The sequence below is a fragment of the Muscardinus avellanarius genome (assembly GCF_963383645.1).
Source record: "Muscardinus avellanarius genome assembly, chromosome: 1".
Taxonomy (NCBI): Eukaryota; Metazoa; Chordata; class Mammalia; order Rodentia; family Gliridae; genus Muscardinus; species Muscardinus avellanarius.
Genome location: NC_137786.1, coordinates 174862138 through 174877755, shown reverse-complemented (window position 1 = coordinate 174877755; position 15618 = coordinate 174862138). Strand labels below are relative to the sequence as shown.

The following is a 15618-nucleotide window of genomic DNA, read 5'->3' as shown; positions in this document are numbered from 1 at the left end:
CCTCCACATGAGCATACGTTTAAGTGAGCAAGACAGACAAGCAACAAGATAAATGAGTCAGGACATAGTATATTGAGTAGTAATTATTAGATGTGAGGCTAAATACTGAGGTGCACAGCACAAGACCTGTCATGTAGCAAGTGTTCTATAAATTGTAATTTTCTCTGTTTCTTTAGTCTTCCCGATAGCTCCCAGATTACTCAACAAAATGGTATAGCAACAGCAGAAGGCCTGACCAATTGTTGCCTCTATTTCCTGCTATTTTATAAGACCCGAACCTTTTTTTTCTTGGTGGTACTGGGGGTGGAACCCAGAGGCTTTCTACCTCCAGACTATACTCCCAGACCTATTTTATATTTTATTGGAAACAGGGTCTCACCAAGTTGCTGAAAGCCTCACTAAGTAGCTGAGGCTGGCTTCGAACCCGTGCGATCCTCCTGTCTCAGCCTCCCAAGCGCGGGGATTACAAACATGCGCCACCACGCCTGGCCTGTTTTTTCTTAAGAAGACAGATTTTTACCATTGTATTTTGTACTTTCTGTATGGCAGATTAATCTAGGTGGTGCCTAAATGCTGTTAAAAATGGCCTTTTGGGGAGCCAGTTGGCAAGAGTCATTGAGTGAGGCTGGATAGCAAGTGTTAGGTCCACAAAGACAAACACACAGTATCATTGCTTTTCTTTTTTCATTTTGTCTCTTTTGGAAGTGGGGATCGAACTCAAGAGCACCACACCTGCAAAGCAGGCACTTTGCCACTGAGCTACATCCTGGCCCCTCATTGCTTTTTAAACAAAACAAACTCGAATTTAATGTCTCGTTTCCTTACAATCTGTGTGCCCTATGTCCTGTGCCAGACACTGGAGAACTGAGCAAAGTTTGCAGTATTCGAAAGAGACTGGCTACTGCATTATTTATGGCAGACCAGGGCATTGACAAAAAGCCAGGAAAAGGAAGGTTTAACACTTGTGGTTTGTTGATATTTTTGCTCATACTAGAAAATGTGGAAAGTTCAGAAATGTTTTATAAAGCAGCCAGAAGTTCACCCCTAGTATCCAAGTCTTCCATCAGACCCAGCTCTGTGCTTTCACTTCCTCCTTCAACAATATCCAGTGAGCAGTCATTTGCTGAATTGCTTCTTAAGACCTAGGCCTATAGTAGGCACAGAAGGCACAGCCCTTGCCCTGAGCCAGTGCCCAGCCCTGTGGGATAAGGAAGAAGGGCCAGAAGTAGAAATAAGAACCAAAAATGAGCTCCTACCACAGGCAGTCAGTCTTTCCCAGAGTGCCCCTCTAAGAAACAAGATTTTGTAAAGAATTGGGATAGAAAGAAACACGCTTTTGTAAAGAATTTGGAATGGAACACCCTCGGAGTGACTATGGAAATGAGAAAGTGGGGTATGAGGAAGCAAGGTGCACAGCACAATGGTAACTGGTCTGTTGGGTGTGCTCCCTAGCTCCTCTTACATAGAAGGGCCCCGAGCTGAAGCTGGGTGTGGTGGTGCACACCTGTAATCCCAGTAGTTGGGAGGCTGAAACAAGAGGACTGCGTTTTGAGGCCAGACTCGGCAACTTAGCAAGATCTTCAGCAACTTAGAACCTGTTTCAAAATAAAAAATATAAAAGGGGCCAGGGGTATAGCTCAGAGGTGGAATGCCTCTGGGTTCAAATCCCCAGCACCAAAAAATATAAAAAGATAAAGAAGGGCCTAAACTCTGTTTACCAGGCTTTGGTTTAGAATATTACTCTCAGAAGAAATGGGACATTAGGCTGTATGCCAGTAACTCTATACCTTGCTTTAAGAACCCAGTAAGTGAAAAATCAGAATTAAGATCCTGATTGGATGAGAAAATTGGCTCAGGGAGGTTGAGTGACTTTTCTTGAATCACACGTCTAGTTGGTGGCAGAGCCAGGATAATAATGGAGGACCTAAAATCTCACTCAGTCCAGTGTTGTTTTTTTTTTTTTCTGTTATACCATTGGTAATAATTTCCTTTACTGAAATATTCATTCTTAAGATATCTTTAAAATAGTGCTCATCTTGCACTTAACAAATGATTTACCAATAATTGACTTCCATACAATTTTCAAGGAGCATATTTATAGTATACAACATAGTGCAGAGGGTTTTTCCAAATTTCCCCAAAGTGTCCGGATCTGGTTCTTGGTCCAGAGGTATGTATTCATAAGTAAGTGCTGGCATTCTATCATTCGTTTTTTTCCAGATGTTCTTCCCAAGTAGTGTGTTATGTATGTGTTTCTTAATATTTCTCATACATTAAAAAAAAATCTGGGACCATAAATCTTAATAAAGCTCTCAACTATCTCCTCCGAGTGGTCTCAGATTTCTGAGTGTGTTTTTATTTATGACACAGTGTCTGAAGTCATGAATGCTATCACATAATTAGGGCATTTATCCCTGTACCCTGATCTTGTATTTCTCCATATTCTGAAAATTCTTTACACTTCACTTGTAAATGCCAGAATATTGTGCCATGACATTTCCATAGTTACATATATATCAAACAGGAAAACAGAGGAAGCCCAAGGAAAAGAGTCGGTTTCAAGTGAAAAAAGAAAAGAAAAAGTCGTTAAAAGTACTAGGATACATAAAATGTATAAGTGTGGGAGTAGTGTTAGTGGGTTGTACATTCTATTCTAGTGTGGTGTCTCCCAAGAGCAGACCGTCCCGCCTATTCACCTTGTCAAGTGAGTGCCACCCACCAAGCAGGCCCCTGGAATTATACTTTCTTTGAACCTCACATCCAGGCAGGCCCACATCACTTCTGACATTTCTTACCGTCACCTACTGCAGGTGGACAGGAGTGGTCACCTAATTTTCACCCCACTGTTCTGAAGCCCATCCCTACATTCGCACATGTGCTATTTGGTTTGGGTTTTGCTGGACACCAATTTTTTTCAGTTTGCTCAGCCACGCCCTCTCTCTGGAATGCTTCCCTGCTGCCAAACACCTGGCAAGCTCCTACTCTGCACACAGTTCTCAGCCCTGCCATGGTTCTTCCTTCCTGTCGTACCTACTGGTAGAGCAGTCACCCCAGTGCACAATTGCACACTCTTATGTCAAAGAAACCATAGCACTTAATCGTTTGCAGGATGTGTGTTTCTCCCCTACTAGCCATTGCTTCAAAAGCCAACCACATCGTACTCCTCTCTGCTTTCCTGGCATCTAGGATTAGTCTTGCCTGAAATTGCTCAATAAATTTTTGATAGATGAATAAAAGAAGGACTTATAGTAATTACCTTTTGTATTGTGGTACAATTCACATAATAAAATTTACCATTTTAACAGTTTTTTTGTTTTTTGTTTTCTGTTTTTGCGGGTCTGGGGATGGAACCCAGGGGCATTCCACCTCCGAGCTACACCCCCTGCCCTATTTTTTATTCTTTATTTTGAGTCAGGGTCTCACTAAGTTGCGGAGGGCCTCACTAAGTAGCTGAGGCTGTGAACCGCGATCCTCCAGTCTCAGCCTCCCGAATGCTGGGTTTACAAGCGTGCGCCACCACACCGGGCTCCATTTTAAGTTTTGCAGTGTGCATTTCATTGGCATTTAGTATATTCACAATGTTGCATAGCCACCACTACTATGTAATTCCAGAATGCTTTCATCAGGAAACCTCATACCCCTTAGGCAGTCACTCCATTTCCCCACCTCCCATCCCCCCTCCACAGCTCCTGGCAAACGCTGACCAAATTTTCTATTATTTTGCCACACTCACACCACTGCCCCCTCCTGCCTTCTCACTCACACAGCTCCCAACTGCTTCTTACGGAGGTTGAGAGTCCCCCATACTTATTTTTTTTTCATTTAGATGTAACAAGTCTAGTAGTTTTATGTTCACCAAGAGTATATCTCTATATTTTATCCATGTACTCTTTTGATGTATAGAAGTAGTTTGAAACTCACTTTTTTGTGTGTGTGGTACTGAGAATTAAACCCAGGGGCATTCTCCCTCTGAGCTATACCCCCAGCCCTATTTTTTATTCTTTATTTTTATTTTTTTATTTTTGGTGCTACTGGGAGTGAAACCCAGGGGCTTTCTACCTCCGGGCTATACTCCTAGACCTATTTTATATTTGGAAACAGGGTCTCACTAAGTTGCTGAGAGCCTCACTAAGTAGCTGAGGCTGGCTTCGAACCTGTGGGATCCTCCTGTCTCAGCCTCCCAAGCACTGGGATTACAAGCTGCTTCACCACGCCCGGCGTTTATTCTTTATTCTGAAACAGGATCTCACTAGGTTTTGGAGGGCCTCACTACTAGCTGAGGCTGGCCTCAAACGTGCGATCCTCATGTCTCAGCCTCCCAAGTACTGGGATTAAAAGCGTTTGCCACCACGCCCTAATGAAACTCACTTTTTCCTTTTGGTAAGTACTGAGATGCTGCCACAGGACCCCAGATACTAATGAATGGTGCTATTGTGGATGTGGATGTATGTGTGTGTATGACTGAGGATTGAATCTAGGGGCATTCTACACCCACCCAACCCTAATTCATTTTTGTTTTGAAACAGGGACTTGCTAGGTTAATAAGAGGTTCACAATTTGCTGAGACTGTCCTCAAACTTGCAATCCTCCTATCTTAGCCTCCCAAGTACTGGGATTACAACCGTGCACCACTACACCTGGCTCTATTTTGGACTTTCAACATGCTCCTTTTTGAGATAGCTTTAATGGAGTTTTTGTTTTGGGGGGGTTTTCTTTGGGGGGGGGTCTTGGGATGGAACCCAAGGGCATTCGACCTCCAAGCTATACCCCTGCCCTGTTTTTTATTCTTTATTTCGAAACCGGGTCTCATTGAGTTGCAAAAGGCCTCACTAAGTAGCTGAGGCTGTCCAGGAACCTCTATCCTCCAATCTCAGCTTCCCAAATGCTGGGATTACAAGCGTGTGCCACCACGCCCAGCTGGAGTTATTTTTTATTTGCATTTTCTAAGAAGATGTTAGTATTGTTTCCCCAAAATATTCTTCTCTAGACTGGATTCACTTGGTCTTGAATCGTCAATGTGGCTTTCTTCCTCACTGTTGTAGGCTGAGTGAATGCTACCCGTAGTATGAGAGACTATTGTCTCCTCAGCTAGCACTTCTGGAGCAATCGCGAAATTGTGATTTCCTTACCAGACCTCTTCCTTTCCAAAGCCTCACCTGCCTGACTTAGAAAAGCAATAATTTTACAAGCACTTTGAGGTGTCTCTTTGGATTCTTTTTGTTTGACCAGATATGGGGAGGAAGGGGACCACTTTTTAAAAACAAATGCCCGGGGATGCCAGTATCCCCGAATACTGGCATCCGATAGGAGTATGAAAAAGGATACCTTTTCCAACAATTAAATTGGAAAAGCGTATTTACAAAATAATAATAACGATGCTAAAAGGCAACACACTCATTTTTTAGCAGTTTTGCCAAGCAAGGGGTAGATTTTACATATTTGTCCTTGCTCCCAATGAAATGAATAAAAAATAATGAAATCACATAATACTATCTACTCGTGGAATGCTGTGTCAGGCAGTCTGAAAGGCCACCTTAACTTTTATGTCTCTCATCTCTTCCTTTGGCAGGGCAGGCCTTGTGCTGAGCTATCCCACTTCTGACTTAAACACCGATGATGCACGTGCTGTGCTACATTTTTTTCATTCTCTTCTCCCACCCGGTTGGCCTGAGTTTCTTGTGCTTTCCCTCCACCCACTCCTTTGTTAGAATATGTGTATCAGCTGCACAGAGCAAGAAGACAGTATTCTGCCTCTGTGGCATTTATGTAGAGTTGCTGTTGCAGTACTGCTCAAATTGCAGGCTTTTGTAACAATTTGAGTTTTGCTGATGCTAATATATTTTAGCTGTTTTAGTAGTATTTGTTCAGTAAATATTCAGGCTGTAAAGTGAAAATAATAAAGTCAGCATTCACTGACTTTAAGCAATTTGGCTGTGATATGTCCTGGAATCGTTTTCTTAATATTCCTTGTAGTTGGAATTGTGTTTCTTGGATTTGTAGGCCTAAAGTTTTCATCAAATTGGGAAAATTTCTTGTCGTGCCTTCCTTTCTTCCTTCCTTCCTTCCTTCCTTCCTTCCTTCCTTCCTTCCTTCCTTCCTTTCTCTTTCCTTCCTTCCTTCCTTCTTTCCTTGTTTCTTTCTCTCTCTTTCTCCCATTTGTTCTCTTTCTTTCTTTTGAACCCAGGTGTGTTCTACCTCTAAGTTATCCCAGTCCTATTTTATTTCCTATTTTGAAACAGGGTCTTACCAAGTTTCTGAGTCCTCCTGTCTCAACCTCTTAAATACTGCAGTTACATGTATGTGCCTAGTTCATTATTTCTTCAAAATTATTCCCGCCACCCTCTTCTGAGGGATTCCAATTACACATATTATTGTACCACTTGAAGTCCCACAGCTAACTGATGTTCTGCTCAATTTTGTTTCCCTTTTCTCTCATTTTGTATAGTTTCTATTGCTTTGTTTCTTTTTTATTCTGAAATTTATATTTTTATTCAATTTTGTTTATTTTTCATCTCAAATTTTTTTTTGTGTGTGGTACTGGGGATGGAACCCAGGGGCTTTCTACCTCTGGGCTATACTCCCAGACCTATTTTATACTTTATTTGGAAACAGGGTCTCACTAAGTTGCTGAGAGCCTCACTAAGTAGCTGGGGCTGGCTTCGAACCTGCAGGATCCTCCTGTCTCAGCCTCCCAAATGCTGGGATTGCAAGCTTGCATCACCATGCCCAGCTTTAAAACTATTTTTTTTTTTTTTTTTTTTTTAGTATTCTGTTCAGGTTTCATCTGCTTCAAGAGGAAGGTAAATCTTCCCTATTTCTACATCTTGGCCACAGGTGAGAAAGTATGAGTATAGGGGATTAATAAAGTTAGGGGTTATGGTTGGAACACGGGTATCATTTTGTAAGGTGGAAAGAGGAAATGTATAGTGCATTGAAGATGTGGACTCGAACCAAACTGCTTAGGTGAATTATGGTTCTGCATCTCACAAGCTACATATTAGTCAGCATTCTCACAGCTATAATTTAAAGACTTAACCGTGTAACTTGGGGGAAGGAAGATTTATTAGCTTATGATTTTTCTTGGCAATATAGGGGTTCAATCCATGTGAGGCCTGGGACCGCTGAGTTCAGGGCATAGAGATGGGAAGCAGAGAGAGGAGCGGTGCTCCTCACATCAAGGAAGCTGAAAGCAATAGCAAGAAAAAGGGGAGGAAGAACCATATATAATCCTCAAGGCTGCACTCCCAGGGACCCACTTTCTCAGCCACACCTACCAGCCTAAGCCACTACCCAGATAAATCCATTACAATGGAATTATCTACTCTGGGATTACAACCCTCATGACTCACTTACATCATCATTTATATATTTCCATGTTTTGTCTTTTGCAAATGTATTCTTGTAATCAACATATGGCATATTTTTAAAAAATATAGTCGGAAAATTTTTGTTTTTTCTTAGGCAAGTTTTGTAGCACTGGGGATTGAACCCAGAGGCATTCTACCTCTAAGCTACACCCCAGCCCTATTTTTAAAATTTTTGTTTTGAAACAAAGTCTCACTAGATTGATGAGAGTTTCACTATTTGCTTAAGCTGTACTTGAACCTGCAATCCTCCTGTCTCAGCCTCCCAAGTACTGGGATTACAAGTGTGCATCACCATGCCCAGTTTATAATTCTTCTTATTATGATGTCATGGGGATATTTCTTCCCTCGTTTTGTTTTTGTCTATTTGCCATCTGTTTTCTCTTCTTTTGTTCATACCCTGCCTTCTATTGATTTGGTTGTTTTCTTACTCCCTTTATTCTCAGTAACTTGGAGGTTATTCTAGTATTATTCTTTCAGTGGGCATTCTCCATTATATAATATGCATAGTACCATTGTTAAGTGTTCATTGTGAAGGTTTCAGAAACCTTCAAATTCTTTAATTTTGATCTACATCCCCTTCTATCTCTTAAGCAGTTTGGGTTTTAGTATTTCAGCTCTAACCTACTTTTATTCATTTACCAACCTACCCTCAAATTTGATGTTTGAACAGCCATTATTTATTTAGATTTACAAACCTGTGTATCAGTTTCTTTGCCTATTTTCTTTCTACTTTTTTATTGAAATAAAGTCACCCTTCAAAAATGTACAAGTCAATAGTTTTGTGTATATTCACAAAATTGTGAAAATATAAAAAATATCTAATTTTAGAATATTTTAATCATTAAAAAAAAAAGCAGCCAGACTCAGCGGCACACTCCTGTAATCCCACTATTTGGGATGCTGACAGAAGGATCACATGTTCAAGGCCAGTCTCAGCAACTTAGTGAGATCCTATCTCAAAAAATCACAAGGGCTGGAGTTGTAGCTCAGAGGCAGAATGCTCCTGGGTAAGAGAGATAATTTTGGAAGCTGAGAAGTCACACAATTAACCACCTTTAGGCTGAAGCCCATGAAAGCTGATGTACACCAGTCCAAGACTAAAGGCCTGAGAACCAAGAGTACTAGTGTATGAGGACAGGAGAAGATGGATGTACAGCTCCAGAAAAAAGAACAAATTTACCCTTCCTTCACCATTTTGTCCCATATAGACTCTCAAAGATTTAGACAATGCCCCCATAGTGAGGCCCATCTGCTTTTCTTGGTCTCCTAATTCAAATGCTGATCTCTTCTAGAAACGTCCTTACAGATGCACCTAGAAATAACGTTGTACCAACTCACTGTGTACTCTGTAGCCCAGTTAAGTGGACACATAAAATTAGCCATCATATCTTCATTTTGTAGATAAGAAAACTGAAGCTCAGAAAGTTTGTCTAAATTTCTAAGCCACAAAACGTAAAGAAGTTTTGTGTTCAGTCCATCCAAAATCTCAGGCAACATATCCAGACACTTAAAAGTAACACAAGCCTGCCGGGCGTGGTGGCACATGCTTGTAATCCCCGCGCTTGGGAGGCAGAGACAGGAGGATTGCGCTGGTTCGGAGCCAGCCTCGCTGGCTTAAGAGACCCTGTTTCCAAATAAAAATATAAAAATAGGTCTGGGAGTGTAACCCAGAGGGAGAAGGGTTTCCAGGAACCCCAGTACCAAAAAAAAAAAAAAAAGTAACACAATCCTTTTGGCCTTTTCTATTGTTGGCCTGTATGAATTATTATATATTTGTTTGGTAGTAGAAATTGAACCCAGGGCCATTCTATGTCCTATAGATACCCCCAGTCCTTTTTAAAACTTCGAAACAGGGTCTTGCCAATTTGTTAAGGCTGGCTTTGATCCTGCAATCCTTTTTTCTCAGCCTCTCAAGTACTGGGATTACAACTACATGCCACCATGTCCAGCTCTTTATGGACATTTTTTTTTTTTTTACTAGCATTTTGCTGAAGCAAATATTCTGAAAAATATTTCTCCTCCTGTTTGAGGGAGAAGTGGAAGGAGTATAAAGCAAGCAGATGAAGTTAGGCTCTCCTTAACCAGAGCGACTCTGGTAGGAGCATTAGTTGGGAAGATGTGGAGGTCAACAGGCATTTCCTTTACCATCCAGAAACATCTCCAAGCTCTCTGGTGAAGTGGGCAGTTAAGAGGACATACAATGCACACTGTCTTTGGCCTGCCTCAGGTGGAAGGAGGATGCCTAGGCCACAGTAGGACTTACCTGTTGAGCTCTGCTAGGTTTAGAGAAGTGAAAAGCTCAGAGAGAAGTGAAAGCTCAGAGCTTTTCACTTCTCTCCTTAGATGGGGAGTGCCTCTTGCCTGGTGCATCTTTCATAGAGCCTGGCCCAGGGTAGGTGGCCTGCACAAGTATGATGGCCCAACTGGGATAACTAAGGTCTAACTGAGGAAAAAGAAGGCATTTGAAGCACTTAGAATATAGGGCCTTTAGTGAGATGGACTGGTTTCACAGGTGATGGAATAGGGAATAAGGGATATTCAAGAGGTAAAGTAGGCAGAGGCCCAAGGGCCCAGACGCCATGCCACTGATCAGGAGCTCCAACCTAGCATCCTGTCAGAGAGCCGCCCAAGTCAGATGGGAAGAGAAGAAACATCTGGCTTCTTCCCCTCTCCCTGTCAGACTCCTGTTAGTACCTCCCTTTGGCCAAACTCAGCTGGAAGTTAGATGTTTTGGAGCCTGGATTTGAAGCCTGAATGTATCATGGATAAACCTCCCTCTGTTATAGAACAGAGCAGGAGAAGGCTAAGAGATCGGCTTGAGAAAAACAGGCCAAGAGTTACATGGGAGGAAAAATGGAAGGACAGAAAGAGGAAAGAAGGATAGACGCCTATCAGCAACATATAAACATTCTAAAATGCTTCTTAAACATTCTTTTGTAATGAAAAGGAGTCTTGATTTTTTTTTTCTGGTGGTACTGGGGCTCCTGGAAACCCTTCTATCTCCAGGCTACACTCCCAGATACCTATTTTTATATTTTTATTTGGAAACAGGGTCTCTTAAGCCAGCGAGGCCTGCTTCAAACCTGCGCACTCCTCCTGCCTCAGCCTCCCAAGCACGGGGATTACAAGTGTGCACTACCATGCCTGGCGAGTCTTGATTTTTTTAAGTTAACTTCCTTGCAGGGTTATGTGGGTCAAGAGAGAAAGGGATAGAAAAAAAATTTGAAAATATAAGGGTGATCATCATTAATATCATGAATTCCCTGGATGGCAAAGTTATATGTGATTGTAAATGTAAATAGCTACCCTTTCTGGAGCATCTTTTTTTATTTTTTTTGGTACAGAGTATTGCAGCCAGGACATTTTACCTCTGAGCTATACTTCCATCCTTATTTTATTTTGAAACAGGGTCTCACTAAGTTGCCGAGGACTCACTAAGTTGCTGAAGGTATTCTCAAACCTGCGATACTCCTATCTCAGCCTCCCAAGTACTGGGATTATAGGTATGTACCACCATGGCTGGCCTATTAAACATCTATTATGTGTGGACACTTTTTATGCACATGTATTGGAGAGGTTTTTGTTTTTTGTAGTTTTTTAGTTTTTAGTAATGATAGCCAGGAGTGACTTAAATAGGTAGTTTTTTCTTGCATAAGAATTCCAGAGACATTTCTTTGGCCTTTCCATCTTGTTTACAAGATGGCTGTGATCCCAGCCTTCAACTTCAGGTTTAAAGTGGATGTGAGTGGACAGTTCAGACTCAGTAGTCATGTATTATTAGGAAAGCAAAAACTCAGCAGAATAACTAAAACTCATTGGCTGTGACTGAGTCATGGGTGTGCCATGTATATAGAAAGCATAGCACTTGACATGGAGTCAGTGTTAATGAATGTTAGCTCTTTACTATGCCTGTGTGTCAGTGTACATACACACACATATATGTATATGTGTGTGTGTGTGTGTGTGTGTATATATATATATATATATATATATATATATATATATTCTCCATGTCTTCTAACCATCCCATAAAGTAGCATCCTCCTTCACAAATGAGACTTGACAGAGCTGGTAAAAGCGACAGTCTGAGGGCTCCTTTCATTGCCACACCATGTCCCATCCTCCCTCTAAACCACCCCTCTAAGCTCTTGGTCATGGAGTCACATCAGGTGCCACTGGTCTTGATGAAGAAGGAAGGAAAGAGATCAGTTCTGAAATAAATTGTTACTTGTCCCTGGGCTCTGCTCTACATGGAGTAAAGAGGTCACAAGAAGTTCCCTAACTACATGTGGTAGAATCATACCTCCACCCGAGTGTAGCCACTTTGGAATGGCTGCACTGGGAAGCTCAGCCCTTATTCTGATGATGCCACTATTGCTCAGAACTCCTGTGGGACTCCCCTTTACAAGTAAGAATATGACCTCAATTATTACTGTAAAATTAAATCTCAGTTCTGACCCCAAACCCAGCTGTAGCTCCTCATTTCATTTACCATGAGTTCCAAGGAACTTTTTCACTGTGCCAAATATCAAAAGGCACTCCCCAAAGACAGAGTTGTATTGCAATTTAGAAGTAAAAAAAATATCTTGCCTGCTTTGCAATCAATTTTCAAATAAAAATGATAGAAAATCTTAAAGAAACAGAAGCATTGTCCAAATAAATATACTCTCTTAGGCAAAAGTCTTGGAAGAAGACAACTCTTAAGTTCAGTTGTATCCTTTTTTGGTTTGTTTGAGAAAATTACTCACTTTGAGGAGCACTGTGAAAAGAACTCTGGACTTGGTAAAAATACAAATGGAATGATAATGTTGGTCAGAGTACAGTGAGATGGGCACTCTTTAACTGGGGAAATTATAAATTGCTTTGCTTTCTTGCAGCATTTGGCAGTGAGAATCACAACATTTATTTATTTATTTATTTATTTATTTATTTAGCAGGTCTGGGGATGGAACCCAGGGGCATTTGACCTCTGAGCCACACCCTCTGCCCTATTTTTATTCTTTATTTTGAAACAGGGTCTCACTGAGTTGCAGAGGGCCTCACTAAGTAGCTGAGACTGTCTGCGAATCGCGATCCTCCGGTCTCAGCCTCCCAAATGCTGGGATTACAAGCGTGCGCCACCACGCTGGCTGAATCACAACCTTTAAAGAGTTTAAATCAGTTGGCCTACAGATTGTATTTCTAGGAATCTATCTTAGGAAAATAGAGATATAAACAAAGATACATGTATAACTATTTGTTGTCATATTATTTGTGATACAGCAAAAAAGAAAAACTCCCACAATGGGGAAAATGTTAGGTCAATTTTGGCCAGCCACACACAAGAAGAAAAGAAAAGAAAAGAAAAGAGAAGAGAAAAGAAAAGAAAAGAAACATGTTTCACTGAGATCTGTGCCCAAGGAGCTGATTATTTAATGGAAGAAATCATATGTGTATACAAAGAAATTTATTTTAAGGCAATACAGGCAACAGTGAAGGTTTACCAAGTATAGGGAGAAGGATTAGTTCTTCCTGAGGAGAGGTGAAGTTTGGTGAAAAGAGGAAACATTTGTGCAGTGCCCTGAAGGATGAGTAGGAGTACTCCAGGGCTTGGTAAATTGTTAAGTACTATGTAAGTGGAAGTTTGTCTTTTGCCTTTATTATTTCTGTCAAGGCTTACCTTATATAAAGCTCTCTTTCTTGTCTCTTTCCCATGGTCTCTGAAGCTCAGGATCCCTGGGACAGGAAGCAGGAACAGTTAAACAGTCACACATCAGTGCTCCAGCAAGTGAACTGAGGTGCATCCAGCTAAGGAGGAGAACCAGAACCAGAGGATATGAAGTTATCTGGGAGCAGAGCCAGGAAGGTGCTGGTGGGTAAACAGTTCCCCTCTATTTGCCACCCTGTGGAAAGGTGGGCTCCCCTTGAGGCTTTCACCACAACTTATGGGGCCATCTCCTCCTGCAGGATGGTAAAACCTGAGAACAAGTATCACACATCACACATCAGTCTGTGATTTACGTTGGCAGGAAATGATTGTCAGAGAGTCTTAACATCTATCTTCCAGACAGGATGGAGTGGAAAGAAGGGATGCTAGTGAGGGGACTAGGAAGGGTGGCAATCGATGATCTCTTCTGGAGAAGTTCTTGGAAATTCAAAGTTGAAAGGGATCTAAAAGTTATCTGATTCAATCCTCCCAATCCTTTCTCCAACATTCCCAAAACATTGTCACACTTCTCTGCTATCAGGGTACAGCTCAGAAGCCACATCTGTTACCTCCTTATTTGTTAATTTTATTTAAAAAATTAAACTGGTGTGCTGGCACATGCCTGCAATCCTAGTTTTTGAGAGGCTGAGACAAGAGAATTGGGGCTTCAAGGCCAGCCTCAGCAACTTAGCAAGATCCTCAGCAATTTACTGAGACCCTATTTTAAAACAAATAATTAAAAGACTTGGTGCTTCTGGGCATGGTGGTGCACGCTTGTAATCCCCTGCACTTGGGAGGCAGAGACAGGAGGATCGCACAGGTTCGAAACCAGTCTCAGCTACTTAGTGAGGCTCTCAGCAACTTAGTGAGACCCTGTTTCCAAATAAAATATAAAAAAGGTCTGGGAGTATATCCCGGATGTAGAAAGCCTCTGGGTTCCACCCCCAGTACCACCACCAAAAAAAAAAAAAAAAAAAAAAGACTTGGTGCTGTAGTTCAGAGGTAGAATGTCCCTGGGTTCCATCCCTAGTAAACCTCCCCCCCCAAATTCAGTGTCAACTGTGTACCAGGCACTGTTACTGTGTTTGTGTTAGTTTCTTGATTGCAGTATGCTCTTTTATTTATTCATGTATCAAACACATGGGCTGGGCATGGTGGTGCCTACTTGTATTTGCAGTTCTGGAGAGGCTAAGACCAGAAGATTGCAGGTTCACGGCCAGCATCAGCAACTTAGCAAGTCCCTCTGCAACTTAGTAAAACCCTGTTTAAAAAAAAAAAAATAGAGCTGGGGGTATAGCTCAGAGGTAGAATGTCCCTGAGTTCAATCCCTAGTGAAACACACACACAAACAACCATATATGAAATACCTACAGGTAATGTTCTAGATATTGTAACAGAATGGAGGAAAAGACAAGCTTGGACTTGTCATTCCAATGGAAGAGACATAAAATAAAATATGACAATATTAGGCTACAAATGTCAAGAAAGATCCAGTGACCTAACCATCCATTAGGCTCACCTCTTAAAGGATCTACCACTTCTCACCACTACCACACAAGGGACCAAGCTTCTAACACATGAACTTTTGGGGAACAAACCACAGCAGAAATAAATCATGGCATTATGTGTGAGATACCCTTCTTTATTTATCTACAAATGAAAATCTTCTCATGTGTCTGAACTAGTTCAAGTATTGCCTTTTCCAGCAAATCTATTCTGGTTTTCCCAGGTAGAAGTGACATGGTCTCCCTTCTTTTAATTTACCCTGAATAGAGTCCAGTTAGCACAACTGTAATGCTTTGCCATTGTTACTGTCCTAAATCATTGCTAATCGCCAGTGGATATCAGTCTTATCCAGGGACTAGACTGAGCTTCTTAGGTGAATCTCTAATGCATAGCACAGAGTATAGTACAGGATCTGTGATCAGTAATCATTTGTCTCTGAATAAATGAATGGTCATGTAGCATGCTATCAGAATCTTGCTGATGATACTTACTTAGATATGGCAACATTTATTTGTCAGTGCCAGGCTTTACACTGGGTATTTTACACTCTGATAACTTATAAGCCTCACAGCTGCCATGTGCAGTTAAGTATTATTAACCTATTCTTGTACTTAAAGCTCAGACGATCAAAGTGACTACCAGAGGTGCCTCAGTGATACAAATCAGAGCTCAGATTGAAGCCCAAATCCGTGTGTGTGTGTGTGTGTGTGTGTGTGTGTGTTTTACTGGTCATTGAATCCAGGGGCATTCGACCTCTGAGCTACACCCAAGCCCTATTTTAGTTTTTGTATTTGGAAACAGGGTCTTACTAAGTTGCTGAGAGCCTTGCTAAATTTCTGAGGCTATCCTTGAACCTGAAATTCTCCTGTCTTATCCTCCCAAGTACTGGGATTTCAGGTGTGCACCACCACACCCAGGTCCAAGTCCTCTTTTTGCCAAATTCCAGTGTCTCATCTCCCATGGGATGCCACTGGCCAGGCATCAGTTCATCTGTGGATCTGTCCTGTCTTCTCTCCTATATGACCATTCCCCTAAGGGAAGGCTCTGTAATCGACTCCA

At 41.5% G+C, this 15618-nt stretch overlaps 1 protein-coding gene across 1 annotated transcript in view; it reads left to right on the top strand.

Annotated features, from left to right (window-relative positions):
• Window positions 1-15618, top strand: part of GVQW3 (GVQW motif containing 3) — a gene marked incomplete at both ends in the record, with an annotated part of 36312 nt that overhangs the window by 7575 nt on the left and 13119 nt on the right. The window lies entirely within an intron of this gene.